Source organism: Leopardus geoffroyi, chromosome A1 (genome assembly GCF_018350155.1).
Source record: "Leopardus geoffroyi isolate Oge1 chromosome A1, O.geoffroyi_Oge1_pat1.0, whole genome shotgun sequence".
Lineage (NCBI taxonomy): Eukaryota > Metazoa > Chordata > Mammalia > Carnivora > Felidae > Leopardus > Leopardus geoffroyi.
In genome coordinates this window covers 182,085,584-182,099,098 of record NC_059326.1, presented here as the reverse complement: position 1 = coordinate 182,099,098, position 13,515 = coordinate 182,085,584, and the positions used below count along the sequence as shown (strand labels likewise).

General features: G+C 36.3%; 1 protein-coding gene across 13 annotated transcripts in view; it reads left to right on the top strand.

The window, feature by feature from the left end:
* Positions 1-13,515, top strand: part of TENM2 (teneurin transmembrane protein 2) — a 1,977,527-nt gene that overhangs the window by 546,181 nt on the left and 1,417,831 nt on the right. For 12 of the 13 annotated variants that reach the window (XM_045502305.1, XM_045502361.1, XM_045502382.1 and 9 more), the window contains exon 4: positions 6,259-6,305. The exons of the other annotated variant lie outside the window; for it this stretch is intronic. The gene's annotated coding sequence lies outside the window, so the exon portion shown is untranslated. The remainder of the gene's footprint in view (positions 1-6,258; positions 6,306-13,515) is intronic. 13 annotated transcript variants of the gene reach the window in all.

The following is a 13,515-nucleotide window of genomic DNA, read 5'->3' as shown; positions in this document are numbered from 1 at the left end:
AACGAGATACCACCTCACAACTGTCAGAATGGCTAACATTAACAACTCAGGCAACAAACGATGTGGGCGAGGGTGCGGAGAAAGAGCATCTCTTTTGCACTGCTGGTGGGAATGCAAACTGGTGCAGCCACACTGGAAAACAGTATGGAGGTTCCTCAAAAAATTAAAAATAGAACTATCCTATAATCCAGCAATTGCACTACTAGGTATTTATCCAAGGGATACAGATATGCTGTTTCAAAGGGGCACATGCACCCCAATGTTCATAGCAGCACTATTGACAATAGCCAAAGTATGGAAAGAGCCCAAATGTCTATCAATGAATGAATGGATAAAGAAGATGTGGTATATATATACAACGGACTATTACTCAGCAATCAAAAAGAATAAAATCTTGCCATTTACACTACATGGATGGAACTAGAGGGTATTATACTAAGTGAAATTAGAGAAAGACAAATATATAAGTTCACTCATATTAGGACTTCAAGACACAGAATAGCTGAACATAAGGCAAAAGAAGCAAAGATAATATAAAAACAGGGAGGGGGACAAAACATAAGAGATTCTTAAATATGGAGAACCAACAGAGGGTTACTGGAGGGGTTGTGGGAGAGGGAATGGACTAAATGGGTAAGGAGCATTAAGGAATCTACTCCTGAAATCATTGTTGCACTATATGCTGACTAATTTGGATGAAAATTAAAAAAATAAAATAAAATAAAAGGAGTTTTAAAGATCTTAGTAGAAAGAATAATCACCTTTTTTTGTGAAGGACATTAGCACAGGGACTTTTGCTATGATTTGGATATACGATGGCATACCCTGAGACTCATACTTGTTGTTTTTTTATTAATATTATTTTTCAGAACTTTTTTTCTGTTAATGGGTTAGAGAAAATGAGCCCATTTTTCAGATGAGAAAATTTTGTTTCTTTGATAATTGACTTACTCAAATTATAAAACCAGTAAGTAGGAAAGCCTAATCAAGCTTTTGTTCTTGACCATCAGAATTTATATACTTTCTATAATTTAAAATAAATTGCATGTTCTATAAGTTTTATAAATGACACTATAGCTTATGTGTATCATATTGTATAGAAGGCATTGTATATTGGGATTTCTCTCCATTGTTGGAAGATTATTTCAGTCTCAGAAAGGTTGTCAGTTTTTCTCAGAGCCCCAGAGGTTCTGAGCATTAAATGCCCCTCTAGAAGGGCATTTAGAAGTAGTAATATTAATAGTGATGCTGCTAATAATAGTCACACGTTACAGATCACTTGTGATTTCTCGGTCTCTGTATTAACCTCAGTATATGGATTATTTCATCTAATCTTCACAACAACCTTTCAGAGTGGCAATTACTTTTATTATTGTTCTCTTCCTTTCATAAAGGAAGAAACAAGCTTACCAAAGTGGAGGTGATCTGCCCAAAGTCTCCCAGTTACAGCAAAGTGGGGAGAGGATGAAGACAAAGGAAATTTCTCTCCTAGGCCTGACCCTCCTCACAACACAGTCCTACCTTCCCAACTTGAACTTTATTTTTGCTTGGTGAGCTTCATCTTTGAGTTGTCATTCCTTAAAGTGTTGTGTTAAAAGTTACCAAGAACAGGGGTGTCTGGGTAACTTAGTCCATTAAGCGTCTGACTCTTGCTTTCGGCTTAGGTCATGACATCATGGTTTGTGAGACAGAGCTCGGCATTGAGCTATGCACTGATAGCATGGGGCCTGCTCAGGATTCTCTGTCTCCCTCTCTCTCTGTCTCTCCCCTGCACAAGTGTCGATGCACTTTCTCTCTCAAAATAAATAAATAAACTTAAAAAACAATACACTCCTTTCTTTCATAAGAATAAAGAACAAGCCCCATTAAATTTTCCTTTAACAGTAGGATAACATTCTCCTTAAAAAACAATAATAATAAAAATAGTACCCAGTTTAGAAGGTACTGAGGCAAGCTCACTTCCCACTCTGTCTCCCAGGCATCTGGTTCTTCTATTTGCTCTATCTTTAGCCCCACCTGGAGTCTATCCTTAGTGAAGTTGCTGGCAGTTGGTTGCCCCCTCCTATATTCTTCCATAAGACTGGTGACAGTTATAATACAATTTCTTGGTTATACAGCTGTCTTCCTCATTAGACTATGTGTCGCTCTAAGTTTACAGCTCCCATTATTCATCGGTATGTTCCCAGAGCCTTGCACAATGCCTGGCACACAGCAGCACACCATAATATCAATGAATAAATTATCTCATGAGGTCTTTATTTGAAATCCAAATTGACCTCCACCTCACAAGTACATTTTTTTTAAAGAGCTCCCTATGCTTGATGTCTTCCCCTTCCCTTGATTTAAATTATTTACATTACAATTACTTAATCATGTGGCAGATAATTAAGGGATACATTATTTATGTTAAATAAATTAGCCCGCCATCACTTCTCTTCTTCCCCTTGTCTGCAGAGCCCTAGCTTTAGTCATCCCACAGAGCCCTAGCTTTAGTCATCCCACCTTCTAGGTGCCAGGCCACAGCATCGTAATGGTTGCCTGCTCTTTCTGTTTCTTTGACAAGTTTGCCTGTGGGAACTTGTGCTTCCACTCTCCTTTCTCCATCCTATTGATCAACTACCTCAGTTGTTAGTCCTAGAAGTTGTGTGACCATAGGCAGGCCCTTAACTCCTTTGGGCCTCAGTTTCCTCATTTCTTAATGGTTTCCAGAATTGTGGTGAGGATTTAATGATGTACTGCCTTGGACCTTTTAGTAAATAAAATGCCAGCTTAAATATTTTATGCTCTAAAAATGCATTAGTGTCCTATTATATGTCTGTAGGAGGCATCTATATTTACCAGCAATAAATTGGAGTTACAAATCTATGGAATGCTAGAGCTGGAAGCATTTTATCATAATAATCTATTCCAATTTCTCTTTCTGCAGATGAGAAAATAGGCTGAGTGCATAAGTCATTTCCCCAAGATTTACTAAACTATTAATAGCAGTGATGAACATTTATTAATAATAACTAACATTTAATGACTCTTGATCTGTACAAGGCAGTATGCTAAGGGTTTAATACACTTTATTGCATTTAATGATCACAGGGATATCTGAGAAAAAAGTATTACTCATTTGACTGATAAAGAAACTGAGGCAGAGGGTTTATATAATATGTCCAAAGGGTGGAGGTAGCAAGGGCCAGTCTTAGGGCTCAAGCACACGCTCGTCTTAGATCAAGAACCCAAATTCTTGCTCGTTATGCTAAATTAGTTATTGTAACAGTAGCCAGTTACCATTAAGGCTATGAGTAGGTGAGTTTGAGTTCATTAAATCTTTGTGATACTATCACTTAGCCTACTCAATCCCCAGATATATACCTCATAGGTGTATAGCTCATCTCACAAAGAATGCCTCTTGGTTGCAGAAATAAAAGCCATACTAGGTTTCCAATGACCTTGTGATTGAGTTGCATGGCTGGACTCTGAATGTCAGCATCCATGCATCTATTTAGATATTTTGATGTCAGCATTTGTTTTATTGAGTTTTAACATTTGTAAGAGCATTCTTTCTTTTACCACCAAATTCTATATGCTCTCTGAACTATTTGGAGGATTTTTACACCTAATGCATCCGTCAGCACATTGGTTAACAACATATATTTGATCTGTAGACAATGACTATTCCCTGTGATTTACGTAAGCTCTTCCTTGTGTGGTATGTGACACTCTAGTGTTCTGTCAGCCCCCAAATGGAGCTTTTTGATTTCAAATGTTGAAATATAACTGTTGATTCTGGCTCAGCAGTGTTCCATTTCTGTCTAGTGTTTTTGTGGAAGCATTTGAAGGCTTCAGGGAATTGATGTAGCATGCCAGTACTTTAGTTCATGTGAGGAAAGACAATGTGTCCATATTTGCTGTATGAAGTATGTGTTTTATTAAATCTGCAACAATGGTTGAATATGCTGTGTTGTGCAGAAGACAGTGTTTTCCCCAGAGAAGAGATCCCGTGTCTGATTGACAGGGCAGGTAACCGCAAGGTCAAGGTTGCTTAGTGGTACGGCCATCTGTTGTTTTGGCAAGTATTTGACTGGAGGGCATTAATGTGTTTGTAATTTCCCACTTGATATGAGAATAGGGCTAAAAAGACATTGTCACCATTGGGAGCTAGCTTCCGGCTCAGAGCAGCACAGTCTGTGCTCAACTTTCCTTCCTGGGTCCCCCTTTCTGACACATCATTGAGAGTGCCGCACATTTTGTTATACTGCTTAGAAGGAAAGCAGCTCTCATCAGCGGAATTACAATAAATAGTTGTAAATCACTCCAAAAGGTCTTGGTCATTTATAAACCTCATGGAGTAGAAGCGCCAACCCTTCAGTTTTGTTAGAAAGCAGTGCAATCTCAATATCTACTCATATGTTCATTCCACATTGCCCCATTCGGCTGAGAGGTCTGTGCTGAAACAGAGAATATTTGATTAAGCACTTAATATTCAAGGAGATGTTTACGTATTGTTAAATTGTTAAGCCTGCCCTGTGGGTGAGAACAAAAGCGATAGCTCTGGAACTTTTGTGGTAAATGGTCAAGTAACTTCCTGCACCTTCATCAATGCAAAATCCTCAACAAGTAAAACATTTCAGAGAAAGATCGTTTATAAAAATGTCCTCACAGCCAACCTGAAAGTATAGGTGAGCCATACTAACAGGAAACAAGATTTTAACATCCTAATAAATGCATTAGTGTATGCTGCTGTGTATTGATTTACTAAGTTTAGGCAGCTCTTCCTTTTAAATTAAAACAGGGAATAAAAGCAGATGGAGAAGGAATTCTTAAGCTGACTATAAGTGAATAAAAAAATAAGATATTTTCAGACATGGTATACTTTGAGAAAGAATAAAGCCACCCAAAGCAGTATGAGGATTTATCAAGAAGAGTGTTCTTGTTGAAGTTTATTTTTTTGGTAGGGCACTTCAACTCCCTAGAAATGTTAGTCTAATGGAGGAACAACATACATAAGTTAGTTTCAGAAGGTATCCAGAAACTTTGAAATTTTATGAGGATAAATTCACATCTCTCTTTCCTTATGATTTCCTCAAAAGTACTACTTTTCTTATATTCTCCTAAATGTATTCAGATCATTTTCTACTACAGTTACTCAATAATCTTCTCTATTTTTTTTTTGTTATTATAGTAAGAAACTCGAAACTGAGCACCATAAAAAACATTCACTTTACATGCCTATATAAAAAGAAAGGGATTTAGACTTGTTATCAGCTAAAATTTCCACCTGAGGAAAAAATACACACTGCTTTTTTTTTAATGTTTATTTATTTTTGAGAGACTGAGAGGAGAAACAGCATGAGTGGGGGAGGGGCAAAGAGAGAGGGAGACACAGAATCTGAAGCAGGCTCCAGGCTCTGAGCTGTTAGTACAGAGCCCAACATAGGGCTTGAACCCCCAACTGTGAGATAGACCTGAGCCAAAGTCTGACACTTAACCGACTGAGCCACCCAGGCACCCCGCACATTTCTGTCTTTTATAATATCAGGCTTTTTACCATATCATACTGTATCATAACCTGTCTCTGGGCTCCGAAGAAATTTATAAATTATTTTTATAGACCAGGTGAAAAATAACTGAGGAAGAAGGAAAGAGAATCATCCAGTCATCAAAAACAAGTCGTTTTGTCTTTCTAATACATCGGGCTAACTTCAGGGCAGATTTACTGGCAATGACTTCTTTTAATTTTTCTTTGGGTAGTAATTTTTTTTTTAAATTTTGGTTTGTTTTGTTTTCCTTCACTCCTGAAGGACATTTTCACTAGTATAAAATTCTAGGTTGACTGTATTTTTCTTCCAACACTTTAAACATATAGTGACACTTCCTTTTGGCTCCATTGGTTTCTGAAAAGAAATCCTCAGTTATTCCTGTCATTATTCTCCTATAGGTACATACTGTTTTTCAAGTTTTTTTTTTTCTTTGCCTTTTGATTTTAGCATTTAATTATGTTTTGAAGCATGGGTTTCTTTGTGTTTTTTTTTCCTTTTGGGGATTTGCTGAGTTTTCTTGAGCTGTATGTTTATGTCTTTCACCAAACTTGAGAAGTTTTCTGCCATTATTCAAAATCTTTTTAGTACCGTACTCTTTCCCCTCTCTTTGAAACAATTGTAGACATTCTGTTATTGTCTCATAAGTCCCCGAGACTCTGTTCATTTTTTAAAATTTATTTTATCTTTTTTTTTCCAAATTGAATCGTTTCTATTGTTCTATCTGCAGACTCAATGTTTCCTCTGTCTTCTCCTATCTGCTACTGAGCCCATCCGGTGAGTTTTAAGTTTTATTTATTGTATTTTTTCAGTTCATTAATCCAATTAATTCTTTATCATTATTTTCTTTGAGGAGACTTTCTCTTTTCCATTTGCTTCAAGTCTATTTGCAACAATTTGTTGAAGCATTTTAATGCTTTAAATTCCTCATCAAATAATTCCAGTTTCTGTCATCTGGGCACTAATGTCTGTTAATTGTCTTTTCTCACATAAAGACAAATTATCTTTTCCTTGCTCTTGGTATATCTGATAATTTGGGGCTAAGTCCTGGACATTTTCAAAATTATGAGATTTTGAGTCTTATTAAATCCTAAGGAGAATGTTCACATTTTTTGTGTGTGTAGTTAAATTCAAGCTACAAGTTACTATGTGCCTTCTTTGGGCTGAGGCCTCAATGTCCCTTCCGCATTCATATTGTCTGTAGTGCTGTTCAGATCTGTTCTACCTGTGTGCCACGCAGTGGCCATTTTGGGTGCTGGGTAGTGGTCTGTTAGTTCAGCTCTCAAATTGTTTAATATACTGATGAGAATCAGATGCATGCATACCTGAGTCTTTTTATAAAGAAGTTTATAGCGTTGTCTCTAACTTCTTCTGTAAAGTCTCCTTACTATTTCCCCTCTTCTTGAAGTAACTCTGTAGTTTTCTATTCAAAGTGTTAGAGCTTTAGTACCCAACCCCCAACTCTGCTGTCTACTACTGTGATTATGTCTGCATCCCAGGGCATGCTGCATGAGCACAGAGAGACCAAATAAAACAAAACAAAACAAAACAAAACAGAACAACAACAAAAAAATACCAATGTTCTCCCCATACTCAGAGAACCATAGCTCCACCAAATAGAGAGGGAGGTATTCTTCCCTCAGATTTTTGGCTCCTGCGGGCTCCCATTCTGCCATGGCTGCTATATCACAGAATTCCTTAGGGGCTGGAATGTGAGAAAATGGAGAAAACAATGAACAAAAGAAAAATGGGGATTTCTGCCCTGTCTCTAAGTGTTGAAAGTTCTTTCCTCTCTTCCAGGCAGAATCAGAGGGAGCCCTCTCTGTCTGTACCTCAGTGGCCCCTTTTGGGTGTCAGGTTACTTTGAGATTAAATGGAGGGAAACAAGAAAAACATTGGTAAGCTCATTGCCAATTCAATGGTACTGTGAATTCTTGGCTTTCCCAAATCAGCTTGCTACTCTTTATTTTTCAGAGTCCTCAAATAGTTGCTTCATTCATTCTGTTCAGGTTTTACAGCTGTTTACCATGTGAGGGTGGAGCAGACTTATTCCATTTAATTTGGCCCTAAAACCAGTTTGCTTAGTGTTAAAGTATAAGTAATAATGTGGCCAGTCTCATGTAAAGCTTTTATTTATTTATTTGTTTGTTTGTTTTCTTGCTTGTTTATTTATGAAAGAGAGAGAGAGAGAGAGAGAGAGAAAGTGAGCATGCAAGCAAAGGAGGGGCAAAAAGAGAGGGAGACAGAATCCCAAGCAGGCTCCGTGCTGGTGACGTGGGACTCTGTGCAGGCCTCTACCTGCTGCTCAGACTCATGAACCCTGAGATCATGAGCCCAAATCAAGAGTTGATACTTAATCAACTAAGCCACTCAGTCGTCCCTTCACATAAAGCTTTTAAAATACTTCACAAAGTCCTTGGAATTTATAATTTTAGTGCCCCTAATTCAGCTTTGGTATTGATACTAAAAGAAAAGACTACAAGTATAAATCAGTGAATTTAAAAACTACTTTGGTTTGGTTTTGTTTGGTTTTTTGAATGTCGTCCTTGGAGTAAGTAGCAATCACAAAAGATTATCCCTTCTTCGAGCCCACAGATTGTCTTAAGTGAAACTTCAAAGCTGCTGCAATAAGTAATTTTAGTACTTCTGGCTCATCATTTTCTATGAACTGAATAATATTCCTTTTAAACAAAACTATAATGCAATATCCACCTTGATAAAAAGAGGGAAGGGAGGATCTATATGTGTCTCCCCCAAAAATCATTATGTAAAACTGCTTCATGTTATCTGGATTCTATATAAATGCATGTCTAATAAAATTTTAAATTGCGTTGTGTCAGAGAATGCAGAGTGCCTTTGGACCTCTGGGGATCATGGTCCATTTTAATAGATGTTTTAGCTAAGATTTCTTCTTAAGAAAAAAAACTGAAGCAAAGGGTATTGGGTATCCAAGATACAAGGCATTACTGGCAGCTGTCTTATTTTTTCCTGTGTAGATGCAATTGGAAATATGGTCCCTTGTAGTATTGTTTGCCTTTTCTGCAACGCCCCCACCCAAGTCTTCTTTCCCATTTATTTAAGGGTCACGTCATCTTTTCCTAAGACAAGGTGATGGGCTATTTGGTAAAGTTTTGGCTAAAAATTCTGTTGTATCTTTTATGATGGTAAATTGTTAAAGGATAGAAGGACAGAATGAAATCCAATGGTAGAATTTCAGTCATGGTAGCTGGCAAGAGAGAAAAATTCTGAGTTAAGGGTGACCCCATTCCTTTAAAATTAAACCGTAGGGGCGCCTGGGTGGCGCAGTCCGTTAAGCGTCCGACTTCATTCAGGTCACGATCTCGCGGTCCGGGAGTTTGAGCCCCGCGTCAGGCTCTGGGCTGATGGCTCAGAGCCTGGAGCCTGTTTCCGATTCTGTGTCTCCCTCTCTCTCTGCCCCTACCCCGTTCATGATCTGTCTCTCTGTGTCCCAAAAATAAATAAACATTGAAAAAAAAAATTTTAAATTAAACCGTATGTGTAAATGCTCATTTATAACCTTATGTCCATCCTATGCCTCTTTACTGTCTTTGAAACACATTGTTTGGAGTACTGTCATTCACAGAGCTGGAAAAGGTGAATGATATACAGTATCACCATATGAAAGAGTAATTTAAAAACCACTTATTAGTGTTTTAGTAAATGAGGGCAGCACTTCTTTCAGCAAACTGTAAATGGTATCTGTGGGTGTTCTTTCTCAGTGACTTGGTGCTTTTTGTTCTGTGATGACAGTATTCTACTTCCAAAAGGGATGACTCAGTCTATAAAACAATGTCTTCTTACTTGCAGAATAAGATTGGTAACATTGAAAGAACCCATCCCTTCACTTAGAGGTTTGCTCTCTCTTAGGTTTCCAAGAGACAGTAAGTATTTTATGCTACCTGTGACTTAATGATACTAATAGCTAAAATTCATCAGGTACTTTTATGTGCCTGAAACTGTGTTAAACACAGTACACGTATTAACTAATCAGATATTTACCATGCAGCCTATGTGGGAAGATACTGTTTTTGTTCATATTTTATAGATATATTAAACTGACACTTGGAAAGGTGAAATAAATTATGTCAGGATAATTCAGGTGGCAAATGGCAGAGCTGGCATTTAAAACTAGATTTTTCTAACATCAAAGCCAGTGTCTTATCCAGTCTGCTGTAAATAAATAGGAAGCAGCTGTTGCTCATAACCTTTTACTTTACTTTTTATTTTTTTCTATTAATCCTCGCCCACTTTTGCTGTCTCATTAGACCTCCCTTATCCCCCACCAAACACCAAGTGTTTTACAAGTTCCCAGGCATGGGGTGCCGGGTGACTCAGTTGATTAAGTGTCCCACTCTTGATTTCAGGTCAGGTCATGATCTCACAGTTCATGAGTTCTAGTCCCACTAGATTCTGTCTTTCCCTCTCTTTCTGCCCTTCCCCACTTGTGTGTTCTTTCTCTCTCTCTCTCAAAAATAAATAAATATTAAAAAAAAAAAAAAAAAAAAAAGAAGTTCCCAGGCTTTTCTTCTAGGCTCCTGAAGCAGTTTTTGTAGCAATTGCATGCCTTCCAGGTTTTACCTTCCTTCTAGTTACCATGGGGCTACAAGAAAGAGCGTCTCCACTGCCCATAGGGCTACCCTCACTGGATTCCAGAAGTTCCATTGTCCTAACACCTCACTACACCTAAAATGTATCTTTAGAGAGATTGGTATTGACTCTTTCCTATTCTGATCCAACTGTATTCTCTGTTGCTTGGAGTCCTGTTTTCCAGCTCTTCACAATGCCATCTTCCTTTCATCTTGCAAGTTTCTTCAAAGAAATCTTCTTTGATCATATTACCTAAACTTTATCTATACTCTGACTCATGTTCATTTCCATCAGGTCACTAATTATATTTATTATATAATATATATAATATATATAATTCTTTTTTTGCTTTAACTTAGTTGTCTTTTCTTCCAGTAGATGGCAAATTCCATGAAAATGGATCCTTCCCTCTTTTACTTTTGGAAGTGTTCCTAACAATTGTCACTATGCCTGGCATGTGATGAGCATTGAACAAACACTTGTTGAACACGTGAATAAATTTCATCCTGGGTTTGAGACTCTTAAATTAGGCCTAGGATGCGAATATTAGATTAGGATAAAGGCAACTGCATATACCCCAAGGCATAGGATGCAAATATTAGAAATTATACTTGTGTTTACTAGTTAATAAATATAGAGAATGGAATTAGCTTTAATAACATTTTGTATACAAGTTAATCTGAAGCATCCTTGGGGAAGAGTGGGAAGTCCATGTGATAGGGGTGTTGAAGAGGCCCACTCACTACTTTGTCTTCTTCATTTAACACATTGAGACATATTGCAATTTACATATGCTCTGCTAAATGGATTTGCAGTGTATATCGACAAGTTTTAACTAAACTAAAAAGGGCAAATCGCGTAAATGGATTCTTGTGAAGAAACTGTAGATTGAAGATGATAAAATACTAATAGTAGAAGCAGAAATGAGCAGTTGAAATTGAAAGGACACTTCTCGTACTAGAATGAGATCTTCAGAAGCCACAATACCAGGTATAACACAAGCAAACAAATAATGATTATCTAATAACATTTGACTAAGTGAAAAGTTAGGGTCCACAAATTTAATTTATCAAGAAGAATATCTGATATTCTGATAGATATATATTTACTATAGCCAAGGATCAACTTTGCACTGTGTGTGTTGTGCCTTGAGACATGAGCTAATGTTAGTAGAGTGAGGCCATCACAATTAGTGAGACATTTAGAAATTAACCATCTGGAACATGAAGGCAAACTTTAGAGTTGCTTGAAGGCAAACCCTAGAGTTATTTCAGGGATATTAAAAGATATACAATGATCATTCCAGCACCTTATAAAATTTTACTGTACTTAATGATTAATGTCGAAAGGCCTATTTTGAAGTTTCTTAAAAGCAAGAAATTAAAAAAAAAAGCCACAAACCTGTTCTTGCAGCTACTGAAAACAATAACTGAAATAATATAAAAAAATAATATGGAGTATAAACTAAAATATACTTGCCAATACATACTTTAAAATATCAATAAATATTAGAAGAAATAACCATCATTTTGAATTATGAACTGTGGAACTGATTTATGCAGTGTAATGAAAGTAAAGATACTATAATTTGCCCCAATTTATGGTATTTGCTAATATTTATTCAACACTCTTTTACAAAAATTACATTTTTTTTAGCCATTGAAGAAAGATGTTCCCAAGGAGTTATTTTTCACTATTGCACAGCTCTTCTAATACAAACTATGTTTTATGGAAAAGTGTGGGATTATATCAGTAGGTGGAATTTCTGATGACAAAGCTTCGTTGACTAAAATAAAAAACTATTCAGGATTAAGGTTATAGAAAAGTCACCAGACAAAAGTTTATTCACCAGCTCATCCAGGGATAAACTACAAATGCACATATGAATATAGATTATCAACAATGTGGCTAATTTTATAAAAGCAAGACTATTAAAATATAGAAGAGTCTTTACACACTATGTAATGAAATGGAGATTGATTATAAGGACTTTTGTTCCTCAGAGAGATTCTCAGATTCTCTTTTAGCAAAGTTCTTAAAAGTGTTATTGAATTGAAAGATGAGTTCTCTGTTAGTGTGTTACCTAGTAGACATATATTTTTAAAAGGCACACTCGAAGAGTCTCTTTGGTGATATTTTCACAATAGGTATGAAAGAAGTACATATTTTTAAAAACTCTTGCTCTGGGAATGCATTTTGAAATACGGTATTTTTAAATGTCTACACTGAAAGTCCGTTTAGCTGCTTTTCAAAACAATGTCACATTAAAAAAAAAAAAAACTCACGTCAGAGCACTAAAAAATTTGGATATGATATCTTCAAATCTACTTAACGATCTTCAAAATAATACTTTAATTTGGGTTTTGAACTAATCTTTTACAAATAAAATGTTGGTAACACTTTATGAATAGTTTGTAAGAATAACAGAATGATATTAAAGAATATTAGAATTTATGAGCTACATTTAAGCAAAAATACTCTTCCATAATTGGTGGGTGGGATTGAAAATGGACATCATAATTTAGTAAGCATAGTCCATGATTTGTGCAGTTTCCTTTTTACCAACGACAATGATTGAAAACACATGACTTTAAAAAAACAACAATAAAAAACTAGGAACCAGACCTGTGAGTCACCGTAACACAAAGAGAATATTAAGTCACATTACCTTCATTAAAATATATTAAAGATGATAATGATAATGATGATGATGATGATGATATTCTAGACCCTGAAATATAGGAACGTACACCATAAAGAATAGATACAGAATTAATCAATCCACAATATGTTTTTATTTTCCTAATATCCAAATACAACCATTCCTTCATTCTTAAACTTCTACTAAACAACCACAAAAGCAGTAGGATGACTGTCAAAATAATGCTAGTATCTGCAGTATAAATGGCATTAGTAAAAGTTATTAATATATGTTAGAAAGATCGTGATGTTTTGGACCATTAATAAATAATTACAATTTTAACTAATTTTAATTGCCATAATCAATTAAATAATATAATGTTTTATACTTACCTCATTCTTTTAAATCTCTATTTCCCATAACTTTTATGATATAATTTAATTGGTTCAGTGTTAAATGCATATCATGTACATTTACGAAGTTATTAGACTCATACTCAATGGATTTCCACCTGGAAGAGTGCTCTGGGTTTTTTGTTTGTTTGTTTGTGTGTTTAGAAAGAGAGCATGCAGGGGAGAGGCAGAGGGGGAGGGAGAGAAAGAGTCTTAAGCAAGCTCTATGCCCAGCTGGAGCTCCAGGCTTGATCTCATGACTTTTCACTCCTCTGAGGTCATGACCTGAGCCAAAATTGAGTCGGCCTCTAAACCCACTGAGACACCTTGACACAAGAGTGCTCAG